Here is a 17,830-nt window from a genome sequence, read left to right on the forward strand (position 1 = left end):
CTTTATTTCCCAGGTGGAGGTGGCCTTTGGGTGGCGGACTAGCAAAAAGCATCCCCTGCCTCGTCTGTCCCATCAGATCCTGAATCTGGCTTTGCTGCCAGAGCCCTGGCCCATCCTGCAGGGTTTGTAGCCACGGTTCCTGTTCTATCAAATAGTGAGGCTGATTCCTCCACACCTGTAGCTGCGCACGAGAAGGCACTGGCTGACGCACTGATTACATCCGTGCAGGGGACCTTAATAATGGAGGATGCAGCTGAGGCTGCTGAGGAGTTGGCTGTCCCCTTTGTCACCTACAAGCTGTCTCGCACTGCAAAAGTGTTCCCTTATCCCTCCTATTTTGACTAGTTTGTCCATAAGGATTGGGAGCGTCCAAATGTCCTTTTTGGTTCCTAAACGCTTTGCGGTGAGGTACACCTTTGAAGAACCACTCCTCAACTTTAAATATCTGGTTGGTCTGCGGACTGGACTTCTAAAAAAAAAAAAAAACTCTGACTGATTTACCTTTTTTAAGGCAATCGCCTGTTTGGGGCTACCCTGGATGACATTATTAAGAGTCTCACGGAGGGAAGAGCACCTTTCTTCCACAGTCTGGGGAGGGGAAAGAAGATGGTCGCAGATGCGTCCCTTCTTTCTTGGCACACAAAAAGTATTTTCGTCCCTCAGGGTCCACTGACAAGGGTTCAAAACCTTTCAACCCACCCCTCCTCGAGAGGTTCCAAGCAGCCCTGGACTGGCAAGCTGAGAGCGGGATTCTCTAGACCCGCAGACAGTGTTGCCAACCCCCCGGAGGGAAATTTACTGGCAGAGCGTCCAAAATTTACGGACGGCACCAATTTTTTACTGGCATTGCAAAAATGGACATAAACAGGCTGTTTTCAGTGCTAAACCGTGCAAATGTCAATACTTAAACTATAAACATGTAGATAGTGCTATTAGCAATGTGTTTAGGTTAAACAAAAGTCAAAAACCATATTTCTCCATTAACATGAAGATGAGATTAATATAACCCAGCCAGCACAGAGTTCCCCTATATATCAGAGTGTGCAGGATTTCCCTTACAGTGTAACTCTGACATAAAGAGGAATGCTGCAGATCTTGATTAAAGGGGGAACTCTGATTTAAGTGGGTGCTCTGGTGACCAGAAACCGCCTTATATCAGAGTCCACTGCATTGCCCTTTACATCAGAGTTCCCTTTTACATCAGGGTCCGCAGAGTTCCCCCTTCGCACTGTAAGGGGAGAATCCTGCAGACTCTGATGTAAAGGGGAACGCCAGGAACTCTGATGTGGGGGGGCAATCTGGTGACCAGAGACCACCTTCCACAGAGTGAATACATTAAGATATGGGGGGGGGGTTACTAATATAGAGGGATCTTTATATCAGTGCCCCCTTACATCAGTGACCCCCCCATCAGACTGGTCTGGCGGCGCTGTCACTGACCTCCTCTCAGGTGCACTGTGCAGGGCTCAGTCAGACGGCTCTGGTCTCCACTCCGCAGGCCCCACACATCTGACTTCTCCCGTGACCCCCATCCCGGCCGCGCTCTCACTCTTGACTCCTCTCCAGAGTCCATACTCCCCTGCAGACATGATAAAAGACAAGAGATGGTTAGAGACTGCGGACATGGTACAGGAGGTGGTCAGAGACTGCGGACATGGTACAGGAGGTGGTCAGATACTGCGGACATGGTACAGGAGGTGGTCAGAGACTGCGGACATGGTACAGGAGATGGTCAGAGACTGCGGACATGGTACAGGAGGTGGTCAGAGACTGCGGACATGGTACAGGAGATGGTCAGAGACTGCGGACATGGTACAGGAGATGGTCAGAGACTGCGGACAATGGTATAGGAGGTGGTCAGAGACTGCGGACATGGTACAGGGGGGAGGTCAGAGACTGCGGACATGGTAAAGGGGGTGGTCAGAGACTGCGGACATGGTAAAGGGGGTGGTCAGAGACTGCGGACATGGTAAAGGGGGGGGGTCAGAGACTGTGTACATAATACAAGAGATGGTCAGAGCCTGCGTGGACATGGAAGTGCCCTCCTCACCCCCTCACAGTAGTTTCTTCCTCTGTCCCCCTTCATATTAGCTCTCCACATCAGTGTCCTGCTCCTGTGCTCCCTTCACCTCTCCATAGCCATATCAGTGACATTACTGCAGAGTGAAGCTGTGACACTGATGTGCCTGTGGAGAGGTGAAGGGGGCACAGCAGCAGGACACACACACACACAACATGGCAAGTCTCCTACCTCACAGAAACACTGGGCTCTCCTCACACACAGAATGAAATGGGAAGTCTCCTACCTCACAGAGACTGCACTCTCCGAGTCCTCACACAGAATGAAATGGGAAGTCTCCTACCTCACAGAGACTGCACTCTCCGAGTCCTCACACAGAATGAAATGGGAAGTCTCCTATCTCGCAATGACACTGGACTCTTCTGTCTTCTCACACAGAACAACTGGCAAGTCTCATGTGACAGATACCGTAACCATACTCAGGGTGGGTCACTCACAACTTGCCGCAGCGCGGCCAGCGTAAGCAAGACAGTGTCACTGTGTTTTAAATATAGCGCCAACCGTCGCTAGTTCATCACTGCGCATGCGCCCGCCCAGCCGGAAATAGGCGAGCTTTTCTGAGCCCGACAGGCTTCAGAACGGCGCATGCGCAGTTGCGTGGCGGCCATTCCTCCATCTTTTTTACAGGCGTCGCTGCCCGTAACGGGCATTTACGGGCAGCCCGAAAATGGGCTAAAATTTAACGGGCTGCCCGTAAATCTACGGGCGGTTTGCAACACTGCCCGCAGACAAGGCTCCTTCAGCATGAAGGTGTCTCATCCGTGCATGGGGGGGGACATCTTTGTTGGTTTCCTGCCGGATGGACTTCCTCAGGAAATGACAAATGGGTCCATGAAGTGATACTGTCTGACTTGCATGCAAGTGCTGGGCCTTATGATTTCTACCTTCAAGGCGGTTTCATTTGCACAGTTCCATATGAGGTCCTTCCAAAGTGTCCAATCAGATTCAGCTGAGCCGGGAAACCAGGGGTTCCCTGGTCTGGTGGCTTCATTTTCCAACTCTTTGGCAGGGCAAATCCTTTCTCCCCTTGTATTAGACAGTGGTCACTACGGATGCAAGTCTGTCCCTGTGGGTCTGAGCTCCACTCAGGGTTGTTGGTCACTGGAGGAATCCAGACTACCGATCAATATTTTGGAACTTTGGGTGATCAGGCTGTGCCTGGATCACTGGATGGATTGGCTTCTGGGGCTCCCGGTTCAGATCCAGTAGGACAATACCACGGCAGTGGCTTATGTTAAACACCAGGGTAGCACAAAAAGTGTGTTGGCAGGTCTGGAAGTAGCCGGCATTCTCTAGTAGGCAGAACCCTTCAGTCCGGCCCTCTCCATCTTACACATTCCAGGAGTGGAAAACTGGCCGGCAAACTATCTCAGTCAGCAGGCGTTGGACCAAAGGGAGTGGTCCCTTCATCCAGACGTGTTTCATCTTATATGTCTACAGTGGGGCACCTCCAAGGTGGACCTGTTAGCGTCTCGGGTTCAACAGAAAGGTACCAAGGTTTGTGGCAGGACACGGCTCGTCTGACAAACGCTCTGATGGTCCCGTTGGGACAGTATCGTCTGATCTACGCCTTCCCTCCTCTCAAGCTTCTTCCACTGCTTTTGCGCAGGATCAAGGCCAAAGGGATTTTGGTCATTCTGATGGCCCCGGATTGGCCTCGCCGATCTTGGTATGCCAACCTGGTCGCCGATGTCCCTTGGAGACTGCCTCACAGGGAGGACCTGCTGTCCCAAGGGCCGATCTTCCATCTTGCTTTACAGTCGCTGGCTTTGATGGCCTTGTTGTTGAAAGCCAGGTGCTGAAGTTTACTTGGGTCCAGTGATTCCAACACTGCTGAAGGCTAGGAAATCTACCCGTAGGAAGATTTACCGCCGTACGTGGAAAGCGTACATTTTGTGGTGTGAGTCGTTTGGTGTTCACCCTCGTTCTTTTTCGTTGGCTTGGATTTTGATCTTCCTTCTTTCAGCGACCCCTTGCTAAGCACTCTTTGGTGAGTATTTTTATTTAAGGGGTTTGACATCCGACGACTCCTGTGTGTTCTCCTCTACTGCTATGGGATTTGGTCTTTGAAAATATTTGGGAGATTCCCCTGCTTACGCTGTCTCAGAAGGTAGCTTTTTTGGTGGCCATCACTTCTGCTCGCAAGGTGTCGGAACTGGCGGCAGTATCTTGTCATACCCCCTATCTGGTGGTCCACAAAGATAGGGTGGTTCTTTGTCTATGCCTGTCGTTCCTACCTAAGGGGGTCCCTGACTTCCATTTGATGTGGACATTGTGTTGCCTTCCCTGTGTCCCAGGCTCGCACATCCCAAGGAATTTACATTGCAAGCCCTGGATTTGGTTCGGGTGTATCTGAGAGCTATGGAGTCTTTATGTTGAGGTCAGTGAGGTCAGACTCACTGAGGGGAAAAGGGCTGTCTGCTTCTTCTGTGACCATATCCAGATGGATCAGACAGACGGTGACTCTATACGATAGAGGGTGGCCTATTTGATCAAGGGTCAGGTTCCTCCTTTCCCTGTAAGGGCACACTTTACTTTGGCGCTTAGTGCTTCTTGGGCCTTTCGTCGTCAGGCGCCAGTGGAGCAAATATTCAAGGCAGTCACTTGGTCGTCAGTGCACACTGTCACAAAATTTTACAAAGTGGATGTGTTGGCATCTGCAGATGCTTTCTTTGGCCACAAGGTTTTGCAGGCTGCTGTTTAGAGGGTCTGTTCCCTCTTTGCGGGTGTATTGTTCAGGTTGCAGTCCATTTTTTTTTCTGTTGAGCTCCTGTAACCTGGCTGGCTTTGGTGTTTAACCTTGGGATTTTTTTTTGTTTGTCCCACCCCTCATGTTTGGCACTGCTTGGGGACATCCTTATGGTTCTGAATATTAACCGCTGTGTCTGTCAATGAACGAAAGAGAAAATAGGATTTTTGTACTTATCGTAAAATACATTTCTTTGATTTCATTGACAGACACAGCACCCACCCCTCTATGGAGTATTGATACTTTTGACACTGCTTGTTACTAAACTGAAGGCCTATAGCAGAGAGAGGGATGTATACCAGCTAGGACTACCCATAGGCGTAGCCAAGTTTGTTTTTTCCTACCTAGTGCCCTACTCCTGTAGGTTGCGATATAACCCCTATGGTTCTGAATATAGAGCGCTGTACAAAAATCCTATTATTTTTTTTTTCCCCTGAAAATGTGCATTTGAGAAATGCAATAATCGTGCAACATAAAAAAATTGAAACAACCATGTTTTTATTTTCCAGCACTTCTGCATTTAAAAAATATACTGTATAATGTTTGGTAATACTTCTAGGATTTTCTAGCAAAAAAAGGGAACATTTCAAAATTTCCCTGGACTGCAAGTGGTTAGGCAAACCTGTTCACATTCAAGTGTAACTGGCTTCAAAGAAGTCATGCACACCACAGAGGATACAGCAGCTGTTATTGATGCCCCTGCGGTCAGTAAAGCCTAGTACACACGATCAGATTATCGAACGATCTGTAGTTCATTTTTTGTTCCATGCTAGTCTCATATGGAAAGTGAAGAGGTTACTTTCATACGAAAATTCCCGTACGACAGAATTCCACTTCAGAAGTGATGTCATGTGTTGAATTGTTTTGTATGTGTTCTTTCGTTTCTGAGCATGCCTAGTCTCGCTCTTACGATTTTTTTGAGATGAAAACTGTACAAATTAAAAAGAAAATCGGACGTTGTGTTGAAGTACGATAAAAATGTTATAGCCTGCACAAAAGTTATCACGTCAACAAACTAGGAGAAAGATTTATGTTGTTTTTATTTTTTTACTAGTAATGGCGGCGATCTGCGATTTTTAGCGAGACTGCGACATCGGACAGATCGGACCCCTAACTGACATTTTTGACACTTTTGGGGGGACCAGTGACATTACTACAGTAATCAGTGCTAAAAATATGCACTGTTACTGTAATAATGCCATTGGCAGGGAAGGGGTTAACCTAGGGGTGATCAAAGGGTTAATTGTGAGCCTAGGGGAGTGTTTTCTAACTGTGGGGGGAGGGACTTGTGAAATGATCACAGAGACCTGTGTTCCTATATAGAAGGATCACAGGTGCTCTGTGATCATTTCAGAGAGAACAACAGTCAGCTGTGTTTACAAAGGTTGACCATCCTTCTCTCTCAGCGGGGAGCGATGGCGGGTGCCCGGCGGCAATCGTGGCCGCCGGTTCCGTGGATCAGCATCCCTGCTGCCTAGTAGGGGCGGGGGTGAGCGTGCACCGCCGGCAGCTCGCTCCCGCCCCCAGGAGCGCTCCCACGAACCGACGGACCCCCTATGTCAATTCATGCAGCCGAGCCAGCCTGCCGCAGTAAAGCTGCGGCCGGTTGGCGGTCGGCAAGTAGTTAAGCGTACACCCGTGTGAGGGCCGTATTTGCCTTAAGGGGATGCACAGGAGTTCCATTTATAGCACCCTCCTCTAGTTAGACTGCTAGGCCATATTTTGCGATCCGGCACTGCGTTATTTTAAAGGACAATTGCGCGGTCATGCAGCACTGTACCTAAATAAAATTGATGTCCTTTTTTTCCCCACAAATAGAGCTTTCTTTTGGTGGTATTTGATCACCTCAAATTTTCTGTGCATTTGCATGCAAGTAATCCCATTCATATCAATTTGACATCCATGTGGGTATGGATGCATGTCCCTATATATATACAGTATATATAATGCATATAGTGTGAGTTAGTTTGGGGACATGCACCCACACTTCTGCCAGTTTGGGAGCACTAGGTATGTCCATGCAGGTGCTGTGTCCCAATAGACATAAATGAGACTGCCTGCATGCGGATGCACATGTAGCATTCACCCCCCAGAAGTTCCTCTTTGCTAGTATAGAGGCCACTACACACTCTCACACACTCCAACAATAATGGCTCCGTCTAGGGGATGTCTTTTAACTATTTATTGTTGAAGACCTCGAACAAAAGAACAGTTTAGGGTCACAGGATACTTCAAAACAATAATAACAATCAATAGGAGGACAAGCTTTCTTGGTAGGCACAGTACAGTCCCAAATCAGGTCTTACTAACAATGTCCCAGGAGCTGTCTACCACCCAACAACCACAGGTAGATCCCCAGAGAGGGAGACAAAAGATCCTTCTCCAGACCAGGAGTGTGCCCTCCAGCAAATGCATTAGCAATCCCCTCTAGGCCCTCAGCACAGATCCTGCTGAGGCCCAGACTCACTAGCTATCCCACCGGGGCAGTAACCCCAGGAAAATGGGAATCCTCCCTGGAGAGGAAAGAACATTTTGGAAAGACCCCCCCAAAATAAAAAAACATTTATCACCTCCCCAGCCACCTTCTGAATGCCTTCTTTCAGGGATTGGCTGGAGCATGATAAACATTTATGCTGATTACTTGACCTATCTGTCCTGTGTTCTGGAAGCTTCCTCCAGAAGCAGGCAATAGAAATCAAACACCCAGCTAGGCAACCCTGACCAGACAGAAACAATCAAGTACTGCTCTACTGATGGCAAAAACTACATTTAGCCTAGCAGTCTAACTAGAGGAGGGTGCTATACATGGAACTCCTGTGCATCCCCTTCAGGCAAATACGGCCCTCACACGGGTGTACGCTTAACCACTTGCCGACCGCCCACCGGCCGCAGCTATACTGCGGCAGGCTGGCTCGGCTGCGTGAATTTACATAGGGGGTCCGTCGGTTCGTGGGAGCGCTCCGGGGGGCGGGAGCGAGCCGCCGGTGGTGCGCGCTCGCCCCCGCCCCTACTAGGCAGCAGGGATGCTGATCCACGGAACCGGCGGCCACGATTGCCGCCGGGCACCCGCCATCGCTCCCAGCTGAGAGAGAAGGATGGTCAGCCTTTGTAAACACAGCTGACCATTGTTCTCTCTGAAATGATCACAGAGCGCCTGTGATCCTTCTATATAGGAACACAGGTCTCTGTGATCATTTCACAAGTCCCTTCCCCCACAGTTAGAAAACACTCCCCTAGGCTCACAATTAACCCTTTGATCACCCCTAGGTTAACCCCTTCCCTGCCAATGGCATTATTACAGTAACAGTGCATATTTTTAGCACTGATTACTGTAGTAATGTCACTGGCCCCCCCAAAAGTGTCAAAAATGTCAGTTAGGGGTCCAATCTGTCCGCTGTAATGTCGCAGTCTCGCTAAAAATCGCAGATCGCCGCCATTACTAGTAAAAAAATAAAAACAACATAAATCTTTATCCTAGTTTGTTGACGTGATAACTTTTGTGCAGGCTATAACATTTTTATCGTACTTCAACACAACGTCCGATTTTCGTTTAATTTGTACAGTTTTCGTCTCAAAATAATCGTAAGAGCGAGACTAGGCATGCTCAGAAACGAAAGAACACATACAAAACAATTCAACACATGACATCACTTCTGAAGTGGAATTCTGTCGTACGGGAATTTTCGTATGAAAGTAACCTCTTCACTTTCCATATGAGACTAGCATGCAACAAAAAATGGACTACAGATCGTTCGATAATCTGATCTTGTGTACTAGGCTTTACTGACCGCAGGGGCATCAATAACAGCTGCTGTATCCTCTGTGGTGTGCATGACTTCTTTGAAGCCAGTTACACTTGAATGTGAACAGGTTAGTTAGGGGTCTGTCAGTTAGGGGTCTGATCTGTCCGCTGTAATGTTGCAGTCCCGCTAAAAATCGCAGATCGCCGCCATTACTAGTAAAAAAATAAAAATAAAAACAACATAAATCTTTCTCCTAGTTTGTTGACGTGATAACTTTTGTGCAAATCAATCAAAATACGCTTATTGCGATTTTTTTTTTTTTTACCAAAAATATGTAGCCCAATACAAATTAGCCTAAAAGGATGAAAATTTTGATTTTTTATTTATTTAGTTTTTTTTTTTTTTTGGGAATGTTATATAGCAGAATGTGAAAAATATTGTTTTTTATTTTCAGAATCGTTGCTCTTTTTTTGTTTATAGCGCAAAAAATAAAAATCGCAGAGTTGATCAAATACCACCAAAAGAAAGCTTTATTTGGGCTAATTTTATTTCAGTACAGTGTCGCAGGACCGCGCAATTTTCCATTAAAGTAACACAGTGCTGAATCGCAAAAAATGGCCTGGTCATTAAGGGGGTAAATCCTTCTGGTCCAGAACTGGTTAAGTACGCACATGTGAACAAGGCCTGAAGCTGATCTAAAAGAAAAATCTGTAGCTAATCTACTGCTTTCATTTAGAACAAACTAAACGAACAAAAAACCCAACTTTTGTACCTGAAACTCCTGTCACATGACAGGCCAAGTTCTGATTCTCCTTTCTGGTCTGGGTAATAGTTCCTATGGGCTGTACTGGAGACACTGGAATGAAGAAGCAGTGGTTGTGACTATTGGTAGCCACACAACTGGAACTCTCTAGAGACCTCATCACTTCAGCCACAAAGACAGCATGGTGGCTCCTTGTGTCATGCATATTGAGTGTTCTCATATGCAGCAAAATCTTCCTAGTATCATATGTATATAATATAAGTCTGGTCACACACTATACAATCTGATTATTCAATCTTCTTTGATCTTCCATCAATTATGAAGTACAAGAGCCTGCCTGATTTATTACAAACTGACTAGATTGCTTAGGTTAATCCTCATGTTAGATCGTCTTGATAACTCTAAGGGAAATTGTACAGAGATTGTGCAATAATAATAATTTTATACCTGCCTACAATGGGGTACACACTAGTAGAAAATCTGCAGAAAATTCCCGTCCGAGGTAAAATCGTATGATTTTCGGCTAGTGTGTCCACAACTTTCAGCAGCCGATGCCAACATTTTCAACGAAAAAAACGGAGGGACAAACACCAATTTTTATCGTACATCCCCAGCCGACCAATTTTTGTTTAATGTGTATGCAGTACGTCTGCGAAAAAATCGGATACGAAAGACCGCGCATGATCTGAAGTTGCTGACGACCCAGAAATCTAGGAACAAACGTCCAAAAAAAAAAAAAAAAATCGGACAAGAAATTTTGTGAACATTTATGCACTGTCAACTAAAAATGGTTATACCGCTGAGCAAGAGAGAGAAAAATAGGAGGATATTTTGTCCGATTTTCATCGTGTGTGTACGAGATTTAAAGTAGGGTACTCATTATATGACAAATTCCGTACGAGGCACAATCGTTTGATTTTGGTATAGTGTGTACTAGGGATCGACCCGACCGATTATCGGCAAAGCCGATATATCAGGGGCCGATATGCACTTTCCCCGATATATATATCGGAATTGGCCCCTGAGGTTTCCGATATTACCGATATTTCAGAAAAGTGCTGTACCGGAGTGAGGCCTGCAGCTAGAGGCATCACCCCGGTACCGGCGTCCATAGCCGACGGTCGGCTGTCTTGTAATGAAAACTGATGCGGCTGAGAAGCCGCTCGGCTGTCATTACAAGGAGTGGGAGCCCTCTCTGCCTTCCGGGGCTCGCCCCGGGGTCTCCCGTCCCACCGGGGACCCGGGCAACCAGCCTGCACGGCCACTGAAGACCCAATCAAAGCCGCATTCGGCTCTGATCGGGTCTCCATGTAAAAACCCAAAAGTGATGTCATGACATCACTTCCGGGTACTCGGCGCCAGATTAAAAAAAATGCGAGCATTCAAAACAGCCAAACTTGGCGTTTTGAATGCTTTGAAGTGCAGAGGAGGGGTTTGGGGTCTTTTAGACCCCCAGATCCCTCCACAAGAGTACCTGTCAAAAAAAAAAAAAATTTAAATGTACAAAAATATTGGCCAATACCGATATGCAATGGCCAAAATATCAGTATCGGCAATGAAAAACCGATATCGGTCGATCACTAGTGTGTACACAACTTTCCGCATCTGATGCAGACTTTCCAAATGAAAACTTCTGAAGGTAAAAACTTCCAAATTTGTTTCATATGTGAATGAATGATTTTTGTATAATGTGTACTTTGTGTTTTCTGAACAATCAGACTACGCATGATCAGAAACCATAAACAATGAAAAAAGCCTTTTTTGTACAGGAATTTTCACACATTATTTCCATCCTCGGCTCCAGCTTGCTGTGAAACATCGAGGAAAACTGGACAATCGTTCGCCCAATTTTTTTCATATTATGTACTCTACTTAAAGTGATACTAAAGAAGTGATACTAAAGTCTTTTTTTTTTTTTGTTTTAAAAATAACAAACATGTTATACTTCCCTCCTCTGTACAGTTAGTTTTGCACACAGCAGCCCGGATCCTCCTCTTCTTGGGTCCCTTGCTGGCTCTCCTGGCCCCTCCCTCCTGCTGAGTGCCCCTACAGCAAGCAGCTTGTTATGGGGCACCGAAGCTGAGCCGCAGCTCCGTGTCCATTCAGACATAGCTTGTAGGAGGAGTTTTCATTCTCCTCTGACCCTCTGTCTGGACATGTCTGGGCAGTGCTGATTGGCCCTGTGCTGATCACATGCACTCTCCCAAGATTAAAAAAAAAAAAAACTCCCTAGCAATAAACACCAAACTGAGCATGCGCAGCCCTTTCCCTGGCTCTGTAAATATGAAGTTATTTTTTGGAGACAGTGAAAGAAGGGGAGGATCAAAGAGGCAGGATCAAACAGCCTTTATACACAATGCAAATGATTAACCCCTTAGGTCCCACGGTAAGTATAACAAGCATAATTTACTGTATATTCACACTGATTTTACTATTGTGGGTTAAGTAACACTTTTAACATCTGTACAATTGAAAGTGTTTTGTTATATTCTTTTAGGCTTGGTTTACACTTGTGCGATGCGGGAACCAGTGTGATTCCAGCGCGAGTTCCCGCATCGCATCTCACTCGCAGGCAGGTCACACCAGTCTTAGGGACGGTTCACACCAGAGCGCGTTTCCTCAACATTTCCTGCAGCGCAGGCGAACGCATTGCCGCTACAATCTGCATGCATGGTGCCAATGTATTGTTAATGGCATCCCAAACGCAGATTGAAACACAGTAAATTTGCCACACACAGCCATTAATGTCTAAACCGCTGACAACAAAAGTGAGTACACCCCTAAGTGAAAATGTCCAAAATTGGGCCCAATTAGCCATTTTCCCTCCCCCCAGTGTCATGTGACTCATTAGTGTTACAAGGTCTCAGGTGTGAATGGGGTGCAAGTGTGTTAAATTTGGTGTCATCACTCTCTCATGCTGGTCACTGGAAGTCCAACATGGCTCCTCATGGCAAAGAACTCTCTGAGGATCTGAAAAAACAAATTGTTGTTCTACATAAAGATGGTCTGGCTATAAGAAGATTGCCAAGACCATACAGCGGTTTAACAGGACCAAAGTAGTTATATAGTAAATATGATGTGCTCAGCGTCATATCCAGAGGTTGTCTTTGGGAAATAGATGTATGAGTGCTGCCAGCATTACTGCAGAGGTTGAAGGGGTGGGGGTCAGCCTGTCAGTGCTCAGACCATACGCCACACACTGCATCAAATTTGTCGGCATGGCTGTCATCCCAGAAGGAAGCCTCTTCTAAAGATGATGCACAAGAAAACCCGCAAACAGTTTTCTGAAGACAAGCAGACTAAGGACATGGATTACTGGAACCATGTCCTGTGGTCTGATGACACCAAGATAAAGGTATTTGGTTCAGATGGTGTCAAGCGTGTGTGGTTGCAACCAGGTGAGGAGCAAAGTGTGAGAGGATTGACCGCACTCTGGTAGAAATATTTCTTGAAATCAAAGATGTTTCCTTTATTGTTCCAATAAAATCAAGTGACAGACAGTGTACAAGCAGACAAAGGTTGACGCGTTTCACGACATTACCAGTCGCTTACTCATAACCACACTGTGTGGTTATGAGTAAGCGACTGGTAATGTCGTGAAACGCGTCAACCTTTGTCTGCTTGTACACTGTCTGTCACTTGATTTTATTGGAACAATAAAGGAAACATCTTTGATTTCAAGAAATATTTCTACCACAGTGTGGTTATGAGTAAGCGACTGGTAATGTCGTGAAACGCGTCAACCTTTGTCTGCTTGTACACTGTCTGTCACTTGATTTTATTGGAACAATAAAGGAAACATCTTTGATTTCAAGAAATATTTCTACCAGAGTGCGGTCAATCCTCTCACACTTTGCATGCTTCCGGATTACGGCTCCGACCTGCACCAGGCTCTTAGACATACACCTGAGCGGCTACCCTTTCCTGTTTTCCATTTGTAACCAGGTGAGGAGTACAAGGACAAGTGTGTCTTGCCTACAGTCAAGCATGGTGGTGGGAGTGTCATGGTCTGGGGCTGCATGAGTGCTGCCGTCACTGGGGAGCTACAGTTCATTGAGGGATCCATGAATGCCAACATGTACTGTGACATACTGAAGCAGAGCATGGTCCCCTGCCTTTGGGGGACTGGGCCACAGGGCAGTATTCTAACATGATAATGACCCCAAACACACCTCCAAGGTGACCACTGCCTTGCTAAAGAAGCTGAGGGTAAAGGTGATGGACTGGCCAAGCAAGTCTCCAGATCTAAACCCTATTGAACATCTGTGGGGCATCCTCAAACGGAAGGTGAAGGAGGGCAAGGTCTCTAACATCCACCAGCTCCATGATGTCATCATGGAGAAGTGAAGGGGGACTCCAGTGGCAACCTGTGAAGCTCTGGTGAACTCCATGCCCAAGAGGGTTTAGGCAGTGCTGGAAAATAATGGTGGCCACACAAAATATTCACACTTTGGGCCCAATTTGGACATTTTCACTTAGGGGTGTACTCACTTTTGTTGCCAGCAGTTTAGACATTAATGGCTGTGTGTTGAGTTATTTTGAGGGGACAGAAAATGTACACTGTTATACAAGCTGTACACTCACTACTTTACATTGTAGCAAAGTATAATTTCTTCAGTGTTGTCACATGAAAAGGTAGAATAAAATATTTACAAAAATATGGGGGGTGTACTCACTTTTGTGAGATACTGTATATTAGTGACCATTAACTCCTTCATGCCGCCAGTATGCATATGTGCGGATCACTGGACTGGGCTTTTTTCTGTGGGGTTGCATATACGTATCTGTCTTTGTGCTGGGAGCATGCTACACAGTGCACTCCCAGCACAGAGACCGGGTCTCAGCGGAAGCCCCGAGTCCCGTACTAACGATCCGGACCTGGAACTCCCTGCTCTGGGTCACCTGATCGCTGTGATAGCCTCTGATTGGCTGTCACAGTGATGAGTCACTATGAAACCTGCCCCTGTGTTTCTCTCTCTGTGAATGGAGAGGAAAGATACATTGTATCTCTATCATAAATAATAAAAAATAATGAAAAAATACCTAGATCAAGGTTGGCTCTAGGTCCGTGCTACGGTTAGTGTTCAGGTCAAAGGTCAGGGTCAGTATATTTTGGGCAGGATTTAAAAAAAAAAAAATAATTTAAATTAGTGTCAGTGTGTTTTAGATAGGATAAAAAAAAAAAAAAAAGAAAAGTGCGCACTATTGTTTCTACGGATACAAACAACAAATAGCATACACATATTTGCTATTGCTGCCATCGTCAGGAACTGGAGATTTTTTTTGGGTTGCTCTTTGGTGGTAGGTAATGGCAGTAACAAGAAATATACAGCTAAATTAAAAAAAAAAAAAAAAAAAAAAGATTTATTTTTAATTTTTTACTATTTTGGGACAGTTTTCCTTTGATGATAAAAACAAATCAGGAGATACCTATTACCATTTACCACCAAATGAAAGCCCCAATTTTTCCTTAAAAAAACAAGGTATAATCCACCTGGATGCACAAAGTATTTGTGATGATATGTACAGTTTTTACTAACACGTCCAAGTTGCAAAATTGTGCTTAGGCATTAACATTTGTTTTACCCTTAGGCGCGAAGGGGTTAAGGTTAAACCAGTCATCCAAACATTACCAACAATCGTACTTTTTGTCATCATCAAGGACCTGTTGATGCTGTAGCAAAAGTACGATGTGCCCAACAAGTCCCTCATTCTTTCCCCAAACCAAAATGCCCCCAAATGTATGCACATAGCCCGCCCTGTCATGTGCTCTTACCCCTAAGTGCTCAGAGCAGCCCTAAGGGGAAGGTGTCCTGTAGTCCTAAGTGCCGGTTCACATATATGCAATGACAGACATCGCATGTGATTCCTAGCGCACTGCTCTGCAAACAGGGGCGTACCAAGGGGTTAGCGAGACCGCGCCCGCCAGGGGCGCAGGCCAAGGAGGGGGTGTTGCAAAAATAATTGGCAGTGTTAGTGATTTTTGCGCCCTCGGGTCAGCCTGCGCCCCCGGTGCCCCCAGGCAGTGTGCGGCTCCAATCTCAGAGCTCTGTGTTCACTCTAGGCGGCAAGAGTGCTGGGCTCTCTGGAGCTCCGTCTCTGCCCACAGATGCGGCCAGTCAGCGGTCACATGGCCTTGACATCATCAATCGGCGGCAGGCTGAGTGGGGATGGTGCCCTGGGACTTTCAGAGGAGCCCATACCGCCGCTCAGTACAACTTCAACATCCTCTCAACTCCCAGGCCCAAAGGACAGGCTGATCCTTACATTGGTGGTCAGTGTGAAGAATAATCCTTACATTGGTGGCCAGTGGGAAGAATAATCCTTACATTGGTGGTCAGTGGGAAGAATAATCCTTACACTGGTGGTCAGTGGGAAGAATGATCCTTACATTGGTGATCAGTGGGAAGAATGCTCCTTACATTGGTGGTCAGTGGGAAGAATAATCCTTACATTGGTGGTCAGTGGGAAGAATAATCCTTACATTGGTGGTCAGTGGGAAGAATAATCCTTACATTGGTGGTCAGTGGGAAGAATAATCCTTACATTGGTGGTCAGTGGGAAGAATAATCCTTACATTGATGGCCAGTGGGAAGAATAATCCTTACACTGGTGGTCAGTGGGAAGAATGATCCTTACATTGGTGATCAGTGGGAAGAATGCTCCTTACATTGGTGGTCAGTGGGAAGAATAATCCTTACATTGGTGGTCAGTGGGAAGAATAATCCTTACATTGGTGGTCAGTGGGAAGAATAATCCTTACATTGGTGGTCAGTGGGAAGAATAATCCTTACATTGGTGGTCAGTGGGAAGAATGCGCTTTACATTGGTGGTCAGTGGGAAGAATAATCCTTACACTGGTGGTCAGTGGGAAGAATGCTCCTTACATTGGTGATCAGTGGGAAGAATGCTCTTTACATTGGTGGTCAGTGGGAAGAATAATCCTTACATTGGTGGTCAGTGGGAAGAATAATCCTTACATTGGTAGTCAGTGGGAAGAATAATCCTTACATTGGTGGTCAGTGTGAAGAATAATCCTTACATTGGAGGTCAGTGGGAAGAATAATCCTTACATTGGTAGTCAGTGGGAAGAATAATCCTTACATTGGTGGTCAATGGGAAGAATAATACTTACATTGGTGGTCAGTGGGAAGAATGCTCCTTACTTTGGTGGTCAATGGGAAGAATGCTCCTTACATTGGTGGTCAGTGGGAAGAATAATCCTTACATTGGTGGTCAGTGGGAAGAATAATACTTACATTGGTGGTCAGTGGGAAGAATGCTCCTTACTTTGGTGGTCAATGGGAAGAATAATCCTTACATTGGTGGTCAGTGGGAAGAATAATCCTTACATTGGTGGTCAGTGGGAAGAATGCTCCTTACCTTGGTGGTCAGTGGGAAGAATGCTCCTTACATTGGTGGTCAGTGGGAAGAATAATCCTTACATTGGTGGTTAGTGGGAAGAATGCTCCTTACTTTGGTGGTCAGTGGGAAGAATAATCCTTACATTGGAGGTCAGTGGGAAGAATAATCCTTACATTGGTAGTCAGTGGGAAGAATAATCCTTACATTGGTGGTCAGTGGGAAGAATAATCCTTACATTGGTGGTCAGTGGGAAGAATGGCCCTTACATTGGTGGTCAGTGGGAAGAATAATCCTTACATTGGTGGTCAGAGGGAAGATTTCACCTTACATTGGTGGCAAGTGGAAAGAATGTTCCTTACATTGATGGTCAGTGTTAGGAATGCTGTGTACATTAGTCGTGGTCAGTAGGAAGAATGTCCTCTGACTGTGGAGATCAGAATGCCCCTTACAGACAGCTAAAAATATAAGTGGCAACATTCTGCTGGCTAACTAAGTTTTACTGGACATGGAACTATGCAGACATAATCAGGTGAGAGGTCAATCAGTCACAGCTCAAGGAACCCCTAGCAACCTCTGGAAGAAGAACCCTAACTTTCCACTTAGCACTGGTTAAGCATGACCAGTCTACAGAAATTGGGTTGGATTGTGTGTGGTCAGCTTTTTTGAAGCCTTTTAAAAGAAAAGATAAAATACTGGTTGCTATAAACAGTAATTGACTGATTATTTTCTATGAACGACACAGATAGTTCCTCTAATTTCCATAAACCAGCCCTTAGCATGCAGTCCATTCCATATTTTACCTGGAGCAGCTAAAAGGTTACCCAGAATACCTAGCGGTACACCTAATGAGCACACAGACTCACAGCACAGGTAAGAGTGTGCATACACAAATGTGGATATATTTTGGTTTTTGTGTGACATGCGGACCAACCTCCACTGAGATCCCACCAGGTGTCCAAGCCTTATACCTCAACAAGTACACACATAGATCTAAACTGTCCCTTTTTTGTTGGATCCCTGTCCCTCTTCCCTTTGTTTTAGGCCAGAACTATAGATCTTTATCTCACCTTCATGTAAAATAATCTTACCAATATCTTTGAATATTTTTACAAAAAAACATTCTGTGTATA

This window comes from Pelophylax lessonae (assembly GCF_965119305.1).
Source record: "Pelophylax lessonae genome assembly, chromosome: 7".
Lineage (NCBI taxonomy): Eukaryota > Metazoa > Chordata > Amphibia > Anura > Ranidae > Pelophylax > Pelophylax lessonae.